Source organism: Bombus vosnesenskii, unplaced genomic scaffold, assembly GCF_011952255.1.
Source record: "Bombus vosnesenskii isolate JDL3184/JDL3185 unplaced genomic scaffold, Bvos_JDL3184-5_v1.1 scf7180000013267, whole genome shotgun sequence".
Taxonomy (NCBI): domain Eukaryota; kingdom Metazoa; phylum Arthropoda; class Insecta; order Hymenoptera; family Apidae; genus Bombus; species Bombus vosnesenskii.
In genome coordinates this window covers 5,594,927-5,611,550 of record NW_022882927.1, presented here as the reverse complement: position 1 = coordinate 5,611,550, position 16,624 = coordinate 5,594,927, and the positions used below count along the sequence as shown (strand labels likewise).

At 36.5% G+C, this 16,624-nt stretch overlaps 1 protein-coding gene across 1 annotated transcript in view; it reads left to right on the top strand.

The window, feature by feature from the left end:
- The first annotated feature begins 574 nt into the window (after positions 1 to 574).
- LOC117230819 (conserved oligomeric Golgi complex subunit 1) overlaps positions 575 to 16,624 on the top strand; it is a 113,369-nt gene continuing 97,319 nt past the window's right edge. Inside the window, exon 1 of the mRNA XM_033488658.1 lies at positions 575 to 754. The gene's annotated coding sequence lies outside the window, so the exon portion shown is untranslated. The remainder of the gene's footprint in view (positions 755 to 16,624) is intronic.

The window sequence follows — 16,624 nt, the reverse complement described above, 5'->3', positions numbered from 1 at the left end:
ACCATCTCTGAACTCATCTTCAGTAAAATTTTATTAGTAAATTTGATCAGATGAATTTCTATCAACGAATAAAATCCATCTATTTGACGATCTCGATTACACGCATGAAAAATCAATGGAATCCTGTTGTACTAACCGCTTGGTTCTCGATAAATTCAGATCAACGAAACTCTATCATAGCCTAATGCAAAGCCAAACCAAACCAAAAATCCTGAAAACCTTCTCTTCCACTTGATAACACTCGCAACATGTACCCAAACAACTATCCACATCGTCAGACGTGCTCGCACACTCGCTCCTGTCATTTAACTTACGTGCTCACATTTCAATCCGTATAACAAGTCGACTAGAACGCCTCCAACTGCACCTGGAGGGTTACTCGGTCACGGAAACGATCGAGGGATGACGGAGTTCGATCCTTGGTCGGGTTTCAGCCGTGTATATCCGCTAGCGGAAAGAAGAGAAGCGTAGTCAGCCCGCGGCCCTATTACTTATGCAGTCTACGTTAGTCCCGGCTTGCATTGCTGCACGACTGCTTGCTTACCCTTCGTAACGTGTACTTTATTCTTTCCAGATGCGGCCGAGCCGATAGCTACTGGCGATTCGCTCGTTTAACAGCGTAACGGCGAGCCGGCAGGAGTCAGGGCCGGTGACTGGCATCGCGCGAAGAGAGACGGATAGAGAGCACCGGGACACGAGGGAGCAGAGAGGCACAGGTAAAAACGTGACTGGGTCCCTACGAGGGTGCTAGAAGGTGAGTACAGTCGCTAGGAAGAATATAGAAAACGAGAACTTGCCTCGTCGTTCCTTTTTGCCTCTCCCCTCCACTCCCCCTCTTTTTCTTCATTTTAGAACGAAACTTGTTTTACTTTGTCTCACTGTTTCATTCTTCGTTAGTCTTTTCTCACTGGCTAGGATGAGTAACTTTTTGCCTTCCTTCCACCTCAGTACATCTTCGTTGGCTTGGATGAAGGATTCGTATGGCTGGTCATTCAGCGAGCTCGTTGATCCTGATATTGTTAATTTAGCGCGTCTTTCACATTTGAATGGCGTTGATTGGGAAACTCTTTGGGAACAAGGAAGTATTTGATAAGTTAAGTAGAGCTTTTGCCTCCTTTGTTACTCGGTACTTGTTCGTTAGCTTGGATGGAAGATCGATCTGCCTGCTCATTGAACGAGCTTGATATTGTTAATTTAACGCGTCTTTCAGATTTCCCCTTAATTGGAAAATTCTTTGGAGAGAAGGAAATATTTGATAGGTTTAGTAGCTTTTGCTGTCTTTGTTCCTCGGTCCTTCTTCGTTGGCCTGAATGAAGAATCGATCCGCCTATCCATTGAGCGAGCTTGATGATCTTGATATTGTTAATTTACCGCGTCCTTCAGAGTTTCCTTTAATTGGTAAATTCTTTGGAAAAAAGGAAGCGTTTGATAGGTTTAGTAGCCTTTGCTGTCTTTGCTCCTCGGTCCTTCTTCGTTCGTCTGGATGAAACATTGGTCTGGCTGCCCATTGAGTGTAGCTTGACGATCTTGATATGGCTACTATGGTATGTCTTTTAGATTTAATGGGCTCGATTAGGAAATTCTGTAGAATGGAAAGCAGAGAATATTTGATTGTTTGTTAGCTTTTTGATTCTCAGACGAGAACTGAATAAAAGAAAGGGGATCATTATACTAATGTTATAATTTACTTTCAATTAAGAAAGGAACGATATTGTTATGTAACTCTGTACTATCTCTTTAAATTCTTACCTTTTACCTATTGAGATGATCTTTTTTTTTTTATCTTTTTCTATCTTCTTTATGGTTAAAGAAAAGTTTGAGATTTTAATGCCCCACCAACATAATTATTGATTATAAATGAGTTGAAAAAGGAGGACTGTGTACTTAATGCTTTCATCAGAGCTTGTAATTAGATTTTTAATACTTAATTTTTTCTACGTTTACTGGATGACCTTGATTCCAAAGAAGGAGTCTGATATCTTGGTTTACTCTAATTGTAAACTAGTTTAGATTATACATATTGAAAATTGTGCTTGTTAATGCTGTACCGTTCGCTCGCAAAATTCTTCGCTGCACAATATTATTAACTGAAGAACAGGCCATGTAATGGATTTAATAGCTTTTGTAATTATTGCTTCAGTATCTTTTTTTACACATAGAAATTTGATATGGAAATTGTAATAATTTATTAAACCAGTTATTCCTGATACTTTATATTTTTCCTTTCCAAGCGTGTTTTTCTTCAATGTTTGTCTATATCATATTATTTTATCTGATTTTTATGCATTCGTACAATTCAATATGAATAAAATTCCAATGAATGATTCTTAGAATTCAAATTTCTTTTTATTAACATTTAATGGCTTGGTTCTATTTGGCAAAATTAAGCAGTATGTATTTTCATTTATTAAATAGGCTCTTACGTTTTATTATATCGTTTGCGAAGAATAATATTTCATCCTAACAAATTGTTTCTTACAATATATATCAACATTATGTCATTGAATACACGCGAAGTTTCTACCAATCTCGAAAATCCCACCAATTCATTTTATTTCACACCTTTGCTGTCATAAATATTAAGAATTAAATTAAAAAAGAAATTTTTCCCATCACTTCCTTCAGTACAAGATATTTCGTAATTAAACGAACAAGAAGATGAAACGATTACATTTAGAATGATGAATGATACCGATCCATGGCTGAAGTATTGTACATGCAGAGGAACAAATTACTTATCAAGAATCGAATTAATGTATCGCGTAGATTTATTGTCTGTCTGATTAAGATTACCGGATGAAGAGTGTATTGCTTCAAAGAACATATCGTCATAGAATATTTATCGTGGATTTCAAGTTGGAGTTTCTACCGATTGCAAATTTCAGGCTGAGTCTTTGTTTGGAAATTAGGAAAGTGTCGTTCGAGTCTTCAGTTCAGAATTAATCTTTGCGTTGTACATTGTTGAAAAGCTATTTCTAAACTTTATACAGTTTTTATTTTACAGTTTTTATTTCTAAACTTTTACAGTTTATTATTAAATATTCCTTAAGACATAGATTTTCTTCTCTGTACTATAGATAATTTATCGAACTAATTTATTATAGGTTGAAACAATTCCAACTATTATTTTTCTATTAAAATCTAGAAAACGCACTTGTCTTTTTTAAAGCCAAAAATTTCTAGCGGATAATCATACTCGTTAGAGAATATTATTTTTATCGCTTCGTTAACGTGTCACAGTGATCGTCTCTCGTGCGTTTTACATAACATTTAAATGGAGGTAATAATAAAAAATAAGTTAACAACTCTTGGAGAACCGTGTCGTTGGATGTAATTTTCCAACAAAAAATTCAGTGCGATCCTGAACGAGTTAAACGATCCACAAAATTGTGTAACGTGTCGTATACTACACACTTCGTATCTGATCGTATAGATCGTAAGAACTCGATCCCCTAATTATTCCGAGCGTTGTACAACATGACCCTAATTGGAAGCTTAATAGCGACGCCGATCAGGTGAAAAATCTTGTCCTTTTTTTCCCTTCTTCGTTTTCTTCCACGTATTAATACGAGCAATTTTAATGGAAAGTCTTCTGCAATAAGTAATATTCGAAATTCGAACACAGTCCAAGTATAATTTTGTTAGTGAAATTTTACAAGTGAAATTACAAATTATCGATAGGAATAAATTATCTTGAGAACAGCAACAAGCCTGATAATGAAAGAAACGGATTTTTATAAATAATTGTTACAAGTTACAAGGCATGTGCTTATATCATTTGACAAATAAACTTCAATAACATAAATATGCATTGAATTAAAATACAATAAAATAAGATATACTAAAATCGTGAATAAGAGGTTTATGGATACATTGTGAATTTTTATGTATCTTCATATTTTTGTTAACATAACTGAAGCAATATAGTTGAATATTTTTTACATTTTTCTACCTTTTAGATTTTCACAACATACACTTTGCAACTTTGGCACCATTGATTTTCCATCAAATTATTGTGGAAGAGGATTCTGGCGTGTACAGTAAAAGAAGAACGTTATTAATTCTGGAGTCAGTGAAGATTGTAATACTTTTCTTTCTTACTTGTAAAGAAATTTCTGCCTGAAGAATTTTCAATCAAAATTTCTACAATCCTGTATCACGTTTTTAGTTGTATAATGATATTACATGCCTACGCTGTGGTTAGATTATATAACAGGATATTTCAAGGCAAGGTTCGTCGGTAGTACGTGGTTAGCAGGCATAAGATCGAAGTAATTGAGTTATTTCTGAATTTTAATTAGAGACGAATGTAGAAGCGCGTGTTGATTACTGATATAACGATATAAATGGAACATTACGTTCATTTAGTTGCATATAAATGCAGATGTTAAGTCATTCCTAGTTTCTTAGACGTGTTACGAAAATATATGTCATTTCCTTATATATATTTATGCATTGTAGTTATTGTTGAAAGTGTGGTTTTTTCTCTAAGTTGGTTTAGATTATCGAGAAAATTTTCATAGGGCAACAGTAAATGATACGGGCCAATTTATGAGTATGTGTGTGGATATTAATAGCACGAGTATCTATAAACCTCTAAAATAATTTCATACCTAATTTATCACAAATTAACAGAGTTGAAACTCCTTGAGTGTAATTACGGTAACTGTGCGTTTTATTAGAAATTTCATACAGTCGTAAACTGGAGCGATAATTACTACGCGGATTGAATAAAAAACACCATTGTCTGTAATTATTCCATTCACTGAAAATTACGCGAGATCGTAAAGGGCGAGAGCATTCGTGTCTTGCTTTTATTCATTTTTTTTTAGCAATACTATAATTATTTTAGAGACATAAAATACAATCATTATAAAGGTAATTACAAGCCTCCCTATAAGTTAATTATAATTTCAATATAATGATCAATTAATTGATATAATTAATATGTAGCGTACTATTTTTCATGAATTAATTATTCACTTCGTTATAGTAAATTTACCTTTGTATAAAATTTCCGATAAAATACTATAATTAATAAATCTTCTAGAATTCTAAATACAATTATGGCATATCTCTCTTCTTAATTAGGTTACATACGTATGTGAATCACAGCGAACGCCATCCTCTTCAGATTTATTTCTATCCCAGTAGTAATGCAACTTATTCAGTTTTCGATTTCACAGGCCACAAAATGCACTCGGTTTACACATTTCCAACTCCCACTCATCGCAGTACGATTCTTAGACCATTTACCACATACAATAACCCACACCCACTCGCATTCCCATCCCAAACACATACCACGTTATATCCAGTACTAAAAATTAAACATATACGTATATCTTTATTTTATTTATTATACTGTCTATTATACTACTACTATTATTATACTGTCGTATAATGTACTATATACTATATACTATGTACTATCCTATATTTAACTTATACGTTACCTGTTACATATATACCTGTGACTTACCATTAGTTGGCTACATATACTATTCTTACGCTTTTCCTGCAAACCTCTTGATCAGTTTATCGTCGGTTTACTTATCTGCCATATATTCCTCTCTTAGTAGCATCTAAGCTATAGCAACGTTTTACGAGACTTTTAAGGCGTCTACATCTAAACTAGATAAAATACGTGTACGGTTTGCTTATTCGCCTTTTCCGATCAGTAACAATTTCCCTCCTCCACATTTCCGCATCTTACCCTTGCGATTAGCTATTTCTACTCTACTCTTTCTATTTTAGTCCTACTCTGTTTCCACTATAGCGCTACGAATAAAGCGGAGAACTTCCTGTATCTTTCAAACGTCAGCCACTTTATAATAGACCAAGCAACTCGTATTCGCGGCTTTGTTAGTAGCCAACGATCGTTTTGATCACGCTATAAAAATTAAAATTCATAGTCGACTGTGAACCGCGAGGAGGTAGTTAAGCTCGATCGTGAACGCGTGAAAACGAACGCGCGAAATGCTTCCTTCCGGTTTGAAGGGGGATGCATCTTGCCCGTCCTGACACCGCCAAAGCTTCGATTTGATTTAAAGATCTCGTGAAACGCCGGACGAGCCGAGCTTCACGGCGATATATCTTCAGCCGCGTTCTCAATGACGTTCTTTTTATGCGATCGGACAAGATTCTTGAATTAACGCTTTCAACGCGCAGGTCATATTTTAACGGTCGTTTGATAACCACTGATGCTATTAATAAGTGTATTTTACGAAGGTATGTAACATTATGCGATATTACGTATTAATAGGTACAATTTTGTTATTACGATTCACCAGATATCGGTTCGTACCTTTAATGATCTAAATATTTCTAATTCTCATTGTGGAAATTAGCAAAGAATTTTCAAAGCTCGTTTGATATTGGTTTATGGTATTAATAGGCGAATTCCATCGGAACACGTTACATTGCTTTTGCTATTTATTCTAGATATTAAACATTAATTAGCTGTATGTTTATCAGTGCATATTTTGCCAAGTCGAGAAAAATGGCGAGCAAGTAATTATTTCAAGTAACTATTTCACTGTACAGGAGGTTACATTACAAGGCTCGTTTGATAACTACTGATGGTATTAATAGGTGTATTTTACGAGAACGTATAATATTATGTATTAGTATTAACGGGTACGATTATATTATTGCGATTTAGTAGCTGTTAACTCGTGTATTTAATGGTCTATTTGGTTTTAATTCTCATTTCTGAAAGTCATTAGCAGCTAATGAAAAATCAATAAATAATTTTCGAAGCTCGTTTGTTACTGATTTATGATATTAGTAAAAGACGCCAGTACATGATATCAGTAATATCACAATTATATTGCTAGAATTTATTAAACAGTAAATATCAATCGAATATATAACAGTTTATACATTTTCAATTTTTACCTACGATGCTCGACCAGATTAACATAACAAGGGGATGAAAATTTATTTTCCCTTGTTATATCAATATAATTCAAAATGAAAGCTAAACTCTGAAACTCGGATCATAGATAAGCAAATAGAAAGAAAGTAAGTGTAAAGCGTGCAACTTTGAAGTATAAGCGTAACTGGCAAATTGTAACAGATATTCCAAATTACGATAAAGAGCACATACATACGTACATTATCAAAGCAAGGGAAAATTCCAGAATTTCGAAACGTCATGATGAATTGCCATCTGGAAGATTGAAAAACGTCGAATGGACCACGTGTGTTGGTGATAGCGTCAATGAATATGTAAAGGAGTAGAAAAAGAGGATGCGAGGAATTTAAAACGCGGTTCATTATTCCCCATCCGAGCTTATCTGATGCAGTGAGTTCCGCTAAATGCCGGTTCCGATTACATTTATTGAAATAATCGATCGGCCAACGTATTATGCTAATGCCAGCGAGACCTTAACAGTTAAGGCTTAACTGTTACACTGTTTGCGTCGACATAAATCGATGCACCGCCGTGAGCACCGCCGTGTAATTTGTCCGCGCCTATGCGGTTGCGCTTCCTCTCCAACCGTTCGAGATCAGGTTTGAATCGTTCCCAACTTGAATCTCACGAAAAGTGATTTCTTTTTTGCTCCTTGCAACTTGCCTTTTTTCCCCACTTTGTTCTTTTAGTTGCAGGCTGTACGCGAGATCTTGCAGGTGGCTGGATTTTGAGTAATGGTATTATAAGTGGAATTATATCTCTTGGAGGATCCTTTGAAGTTAGGTTCCAGTGTATATATCGAGCGTTACACTGTCAGGTAGATGTAGGTAGCGAGGATCTACTCGTTTGCACGTTTATTCCAACATTCTAATAAATTTGACATTATTTACCGGTTTCCGTTACGTGGGTTTGTCTTATATGTAGCTCGTGTAGATTTGTAGTAAAATAAGTGGCAAACATGTGCCAACTGTTGCCGACTATCTTGAATATCTCACAAACACAAATGATAGCATACGTTGTCCCTTTACTGCTCAATGATTGAAGATTCAAATCGCTAAGAACCGCGTCATAAATGCGAGAAACAGCAGACGTAGGACAGACTCCAGTCGTTTAGCACCGAGTCTAAGGAATTTATGTCGAACACTCCCAATTTTACAACTACGCGATTTCCAGTAAGACGATCGGATAATACAGTCATATTCCAAAATGGGCCTGGTCAGTGGACAGTACAATATTAGGAGTGTGTTAGTGTTACTATGAAAGAACGTTTATGGCCTATGTGTAGGTCCTAGTGATTTAAAGCCACGAGATGCAATATGATTGTGTGTGTGTGTGTGTATATATATTGCATTATTATACTATATATTAATATTTGCATATATACAATTATCATATATATATATTAATTAATTATTATATATATAAATATGTTGTATATATTGTACACATATATTATATGTTATATTGTATATATTATATATACATACATATAGACACAATATAATTATGTGCAAAATATATGCAAAATGACGATATACAAATATATGTAAAACAATGTACAAGATAATTTTCAATTCACCGTCGCTCGACTAATATACCTGCGCAATAACCGCAATAGCACAAAGACCGTTGACACTTTCTGCACGTGGCACACAATGGACGAAACGAAACGGTGAAAATAAACGGAGGGATCCGCGATCTTCCGGCAAATCTCGACGAGTCGAGCGTTCGAAGAGAGGAGGAAAAGAAGGAAAGAAGAGAAAAAGAAAGGCGCGTCGTGGGGGCCAAGATGGGAAAATAAATAGCATGTATCGCGAGAGGGCGGATGTCGATGGGGTCGAAAGTGGGCGGATATAACCATAGAGCATGTGGCGTGCGCGCATCAGATCACCATAAAGATCGAGATTTATCGCGATCGGTGCTGCCTCGATCTCGATACGCTATAAATTATCGTCTGGGCATCCGCGTTCGGTGCTTTTGAAAATTCGTTTCTTTCGCAACATTGCTGAAGCCAATACCGCGTGCATCCTTCTTCTACACTTTCAACTTTCAATCTCATTACATCAACGTGTGGTCAGTTCATTACGTTACGACCACTTCGACATTATCAGCTGTTCGAAGTTGCAACGAGAATGGGATCGAAGATGTTTATTTGTAATTGTTCTTTCATAAAAAGGAACAACTTCGAACTGTCTATACAGTTGCTGGCATCGCATTTATTACAGCATCTATACATTAATTAACTAGATCCAAATATAGTATCTTTTAATATTATTATTACCATTATATTATAATATAGTATGCTTTCAGAAGGATACACAAATTTGATGTTACTGGAAGGCAATATAGAAGCTGATAAGAAAATGCTCCGCTTGTAAAATAAGGATATATGCTCTCTGTAGTTACCGCGCTACTAATTACGCTTTATTTACGATTCTACGATTTACAATCGTCGAATCAATAAAATCGTAATTAACGAAAGATAGAAGAACTACTTTACATCGAACTATGTCCTTTATTTATCTTGGCGCAGATAAACCATATCACACATATCATCTTTATTACACGGGCATACGTACCATAACTGCATATTATTGAAGAAGCACGCGAAATGAAAAAAAAAATGTGAAATCTTCATTAAATTTCCAAATATGTAAGGGAAGAGAAATTATAAATTCCTCGGCTATAAGCAATCTACTCAAGCTGGCCTAATGAAACATAAAATTTAATTGGAACTTTTTTCCAGCCATACAGTTTGCTAAACCGTCATTCGGGTTTCACGTGGCCTCCTCTGAATGGCCGATAAAACGGCGCCATTTTACCATAGGGGGTAAGCATTGGAGGCCGGCTCGTGTCGCATCGAGAACGATTACCCTGTTATCGTAATTTTCGACGGTCCGGGGCCGTCTTGGGAAATAAGAAGCCGTGAACGGTGAACGAAGGAGGTTCAGGGCACATTAGAATGATTAAGGCGGGGCTTTGACTATCGTTGACACGCGTGTAAAACCGGTTATCTGCGCCCACGACGCATTATTTCGCTCTCAACGCCGGTGTTTCGCGATAACGAACCGACCCCATCTTCCAGCGTTCCGACAGGGAATTAAATCGACCAGGAAAGAAGGATAAAGAGAGCGAACGAGAGTGCAGGCACTGGAGAAGAGGAAAGATTGTCGTAAAGCGTTCAATCAAACGACTCGGGATAAATCGTAAAGCGTCCCGCTCGCGGTAGCGGCTTACTGATTAAATATAAGTTTTTACGAGCGAAGATGGCAGAGGTATCCGATCGAGTATGGTCGTTTAGGGATGGGACAGAGAGAATTATTCTTAGGAGAAGTGTAGAGTATGGAATGTCGCGTTATGTTTCTCTTTCTTCTTTCCGTCCTTTGTCACGCGAAGCTTCTTCTTCTTCTTCTTTTTTTGTAAACTGAAGCTTCTTTCTTAGATCGACGAGTCCTTTTTTTTTACATTAGGTAGATGATAGTTTGTATTATAGTAGGAAGGATATTTTTAGAGTTTTAATTAATTTAATAGAGGCACGTATTGGATGTGATCGTTTGGGGCTGATTTTAATGCTATTGAATTATCGTTGTTATCCGTGTACGTCCGTTGTCTGCCTTGGTTTTAATTAATTTCTCGCTTTTAATTTATTTGGAAAGAATACCCTTACGGTTTTTATTGATTTGCCAGAGTTATGTATCTTTAGAAGCTACTCGTATTGCTATTCGTATATTACGCTTCATTTCCTCTAGATTTTAATTAATTTCTCGCTTCTAATTAATTTGAAAAAAATGCTTTGGAAATTTTAATTGATTTAGAGGTGTGTGATTAAATATGGTTTAAAGATGACTTTAATGGTATTCAATATAAATTTGCGTTGCGCCAGTAATACACTTAAGAGTGAAAACTATTCAGTAATAGCAAGCATCTCAACCATCTGTTGCTCTATTAGCATCCGCTGCAACTTCGAAAAACTACTATCTGTCTCCAATGACTGTCCCTAACTACCAGGAGCCATCGTCCAATGATCCTCAACCTGTTTCTTCCTGTCCCTTTCAATCAATTATTGAAGCATTTATTCTCGGTGGAAGAAACGACACACTTTAATCCAACTGCTGTCACCGAGTACCAAAGTATCACAAGCACTGGAATTCACTATGGCCTAACATTCCCAACTCATTTCATCGCGTATTCCAACCACCGACCGCTTTATTAACATTTATTCCCAGCTCGGTACTTAACGTCAAACACGACGCAGCCTGCGTCAGCATCGCAATAAATACTAGTTCTAGCTCGCAGATAAGCTTGCATTACGCTCGGGGCTTTTCCAGAGGCAGCGACGTAAAGCCTCGTTTACACTTGTTAAATGGAAATGTTGCGTTTGATCTACCTGGAAATGAAATTTTCTACTCGCCCAATACTTTTGAATCGCCAGTCCCTTTATCCTTTTTTTACCGCTCTTCCTTTGTTCTGTTATCGTGTCCCAACGTCTCATAATTTCAGTGAACTCAGGAAATGTAACTTGAAATTCTTCGATCCAACGAGCCATCCACGTTGACGTATTTTCATAAGACTCGTTTAGGCTCTAACCCTTTCAAGATCAAATGCTTTCTTGACTGCGGTAAAAAGCTTTTGTTTACGAATTACTGACAGTAAAAGCGCATTTTTATCCGATATTTTTCTAAACAAGATACAATACGATTGTTGGAAAAACGTACGCGCGGTGCGACGTAATCGGGAGATGTGATCGTTTCGACGTTAAAAATCGAGCGAGCCAGGCGTTGCACGTGCAATCCTGCTTTTGCTTTTCTCGTACTTTCTCTATCTTTGATTTATTTTCTTTTTGTTTCGAACCGCGTAATAAAGACTGCGATTCTTGCTGACTCTCAAGACCTGCATCCTATCGCATGCAGCTCTTCTTCGCGTATTTTAACCAACTTTCCTTAAATGGACGAAACCATGAACCTGCATAACGACTTTCCTTATCGATACGACAGTAATTACATTAAAATAACAGTAACGAAGCAACAACATTAAAATTCTAACTAATTTCACCAAAAACAAATATATATGTATGTTTATCATTTCGTTGTTTAATAACCGGTTAAAGTATAACGTTGTATGCTACAAATAAAAGAAACTTACACAAATGTTATTTGGAATCTAGTTCGACATAGAATCACGATGGAATTGAACAAAATCGGATTGGCTCTTCACCATTCATATCCACGAAGATCCGCCAGGTGTGAACGGGGCTTAACACGTTGCATTGCTAGTAATTCAGCATTTATTTTCCGACGCGTCGGCGAGGATAGTTAAATCATCGCAGGACGCTCGCATCGATCACCGGCCGGCTTGTTACCGACTCACCGTGAAACTGTTTGTATCTGTCTATCTCCGACCATAAAGAATCTTATCCTTTCGTCCATCTGGCATCGCCTATTCTCCACCCTCGGCTACCGCGGCCAACGTTTCTTAGTCGCTTAAATACCGCCATTCCCCCTAAAACACCTGACCCATCCGCGAGTTCCCCCGCTGCGCCTTTATGCGTTTCATGGGGATTCCCGTGAACGTAAAGGAGATACTTGCAATTGGGTACTCGTTTCTTATTGTTACGGACTTGTACTCGTGTAGAGTTTATCGTGGCGAAGAGATAAGACGGCACGACGCTGATTAATCTTTTCCTAGAGTTCTGGCAAGCGGAGGAAACGCGAGGAAGCGACGCGTTCGTTTCGTTGGATTTCGTGTTTAGCCCCGTCTTCTACCTACGACGTTGTAGCTACGGACTTGTACGTTTCGGTTCTCCAATTTCTATACTTCGATCCCCGAGTCTCTATACTTGGCTCTTCAATTTCAATGTCAATCTCAATGTAATTTAAGGCCAGACGTGTCATCTCTACGTCATCTAAAACGCAACGTCTCTCTGTCTGTCTGTTTGCTTCTTTGCTACCTTGTAGCTCGGGAACCGTCGAACCGATTTTCGTGCGGTTTTCTTCCCTACGTAGCTACGTCTTTGGTCCGCTTCTAGACTGTGTTTCGGTGAAGATTAGGTTTTACAAGTCGAGGAAAGAACTGAAAACTTACAGAAAAGTGAATGCCCTGCGAGAACTCTGAGAGATACGTCGAAACTATTTATGAGAGATATGCAGATCTTTGATAGTTAGACAGACTAGAATATTCAATATTGAATTAGGCGATGTAAGTTACGATTTCATTACGAACTAGGATTAAGCACGGCATACAAAGTTCCTAATTGCTCGACAAGTTTGAGAAGATATAACAATAGATTGTTGATATTTAAGGCAATGCGTTTGAGTCCGGTAAGGTACCCAAGCGATGTACTCTGAGACTGTACATACAGAAGATTGTAACGTCGTAAGTTTCTAATAGACATTCATTTTGAAATACTCGATTATTTCAGCGCAATGTTCACATTTAAGGCCATTGAACACTCTGTGAGCAAACAGGATGCAGTGAGCTATTCTTCTACATTCCAGTGACGTAAGACCAAGAGTAAACATTATGGCTCGATAATCATTGCATGTAAAAGGCATGATAACTGTACGTGAACACCTGTGCCAAACCCTTCCAAGCGATGCAACATGATCGCTAAAGCATGTTGTTCAGATTATGGATCCACGTCGCAATATTGATCTAACTAGAATACGACAGAGGAATCTCAAAGTGTTTCTATGTTGGAAGAGCTCTATATATCTGCAAAATATAATATCTTTGACAGAAAGGAATTTCTAATGTTTTAAAAAGATGTTTGACATTGACCTTACCAAAGGCCCGGCCAAAATTTCATTTGAAACTATGTAAATTAACCATATTAACAAAAATTGAGAAATTGATTAATTATGTTGTGATCATTTCATGAGGTATTTTAGGATTGGCAGATTGAGGGATAATTAAATAAAAATGGAACGCTCTGTAGTAGCCGATCGTGTAGTTACTAGGATTGTACGAAAGATTGCAGGTTTGAGATTTCATCATAGATTCGATTGTGTGAAAGATTGAGAACGATTGAAATTAGGTAGAAATGATGACTAGATAGAAACGTTATGGTGGTTGATACGCGACTGTTCAACCCCTTGACATATAAATGAAATAGGACTGGATGAGCGCTAAAAATACCATTTGATATGGTTCAACGCAAAAGTATGTACTGTTCGTGGCGTCTCGGACACGTCAACGTTGAAAATAACGAATACGAATGGAACGACGTTTGCCAGACGTGTTTGCATGTTGAGAGGTTAATTGATTAGAGAAATTTTATGATGATCGACGCGGTAGTCGATGGTTTGACGATGGTGTATGATCGTATGGTAGATTGGAAAAATTGTAGTAATTGATTTTCAATCAATTCAGAATTGATGTTCGCGAATTAGTTTAATTTCCTCTTTGGAGAAGAATGATTTGGTGGATGATTTATATGACGGTCAATTACTTAATCGTATGAAATTTTGAAAGGAAGTGAAACTAAATAGAAATAGCTTCATGATGGTTGATCGTATGGTTTGAGGTGTAAGAACGATTGATGTTAATGGTTGGTTAGTAGATTAGAAAGGAATTAAATTGAGAAGCCATATAATCCACGTGGTTTGGATTGCTTCGACGGTTAAGATTGGCGTATGATTGTTTCAGAGATTAGAAAGCAACGAAGCTGTATAAAAATAGCACTATGGTCGTCGATTACAGCGTTTAATGATACTATAGACTGATACAATGGTTTCGATGCCTACTGATTTTAAGGATTGCGAAAGATCTAAATTGAAGAGAAATGTAATCAGTGTGTTTGATTATTGGCTTTGAACAGAAAGAATGATGATAATGTACAACCATGCGTGTTAGGAAGAAGTATTCGATGATTGATCTATGATCATCGATAGAAAATTGAAAGCAAATTAATTCACTCTAACGACAAAATAGTTTAAAAAATATGCCGAAGGATTAATAATAAACGAACGAACAATCGATATGTAACAATGTCGTATTTCAAGCATTGTGTTGCCCCCTTTACATTACGAATAGAATTTAAATACAATACCATGAAATAGATTATCGAATTGTATTCCGTGAAGCAATTTATCAAGCTATCTGTGATCAGTTGGAATTTTTCCCCGTTTTCACGGTGGTTAAGTACATCGGTACATACGGTAGCTTATTTTCAACGATGATTAATCGCGCAGGGTTGCTCTTCGAACGAAAGAAGGGAGGTTTCGCGAAGGGAGCGTTGTCCTCGCTATTTTTCTTCATTATTTTCCATTTATGGTTTACCTATAATATCTTGTTTTCTTTTTCTTATGTATCCTATTCGCTACTTTAAAACAATACAAACCTAAAAAGAGAGGAAACGCGCACTCTCTATCTAATATTAGTTAGGTGGATTATTATACGTGTTGGTTTATTAAAGAGATAAATTTATTTTATTAAAGTGATAAAATTGTAATAGTCAATGTATATTAAAATCACTTTAAATAGTCGTTATCATCGCTCGCTCAATGCTACTGTTCAACTTTACGCCCATTCAACTGTATAACTCGGTATAATGAACGTCCTAAAGAGCACGTTCGTCTATTTGTATCAACCGGTGTTATTATTGTACAAAAAGTCTAAATGTAACTCCGATTGACGATTACAAATAACGGCGATAATGTTTTGTCCGGAGTTCGTTTACCTTTGAACCTAGCAAACCAAAACAACGTTGACACTCCAAGGCACAAAAATGTGAGTCTCTCCCGATTCGAATCTTCTGTTGACTCATGTGCCACTAAATTAGAATACCATCCAGTTTTGAAATATTTCTTTCTCTCTTATTATTTTTCTCTAATGTGTCTCCTTTATTCTCTGACTATATGATCACACTGTACTTATTATAAATATTATTTACTTCATATTTTATTATCATTTCCCTACTTCTTTCCTTATTAAACATATCCTTATGAAACATAGCATTCCTTATGTTACACATATTACAACATCACGTATTTCCTACAGAGAATATTTTTTATTTTGTCGTTATAATATTTCCATAACGTTCCTTGTTTAATTTCCACCTAAAACTAGTACATTCGCATTATTATAAATATTATCCACGTTCTGTTTTATTATTATCTCTTTATCTTCCTCCTTGTTAAATATTCTATCTACCCTAAATTATATTACGATATTATTTATTTCCTTCCGAGGAAATTCTCCGTTTTATCGCTACATATGTATCACATATATTTTCGTAATATTTTCTTTGTAATTCCCATCTAAAACTTTACATCCTCGCTATTACAAACATTATCCACTTCCTATTTTATTATTATCTCCCTGTTTCTCCCTTGTTAACTATTCTACCTACCCTTAAATTATATTACGATATTATTTATTTCCTTCCGAGGAAATTCTCCGTTTTATCGCTACATATATCTTACATACATTTTCGTAATATTTTTTGCTCATAATTTCCGCCTTAAAATTTACATGCCTGTTATTATAAACATTATCCGCTCCCTACTTTATCCCATCATCTTTTCATTTTCCCTATTATTAAACATTTCGATAAAGCGTTTCCCCGGGAAAATCTCGCCCTTGATCGCCGCGTAAAACGCGAATCGGCGAGTGCGCGTGCGCAATACGAGCCGCGTATAAATCGCCGCGCACGTGCATAAATTGCGCTCGTAAAAATGTACGCGGCGGCACTTCCGGCAGCGAGAC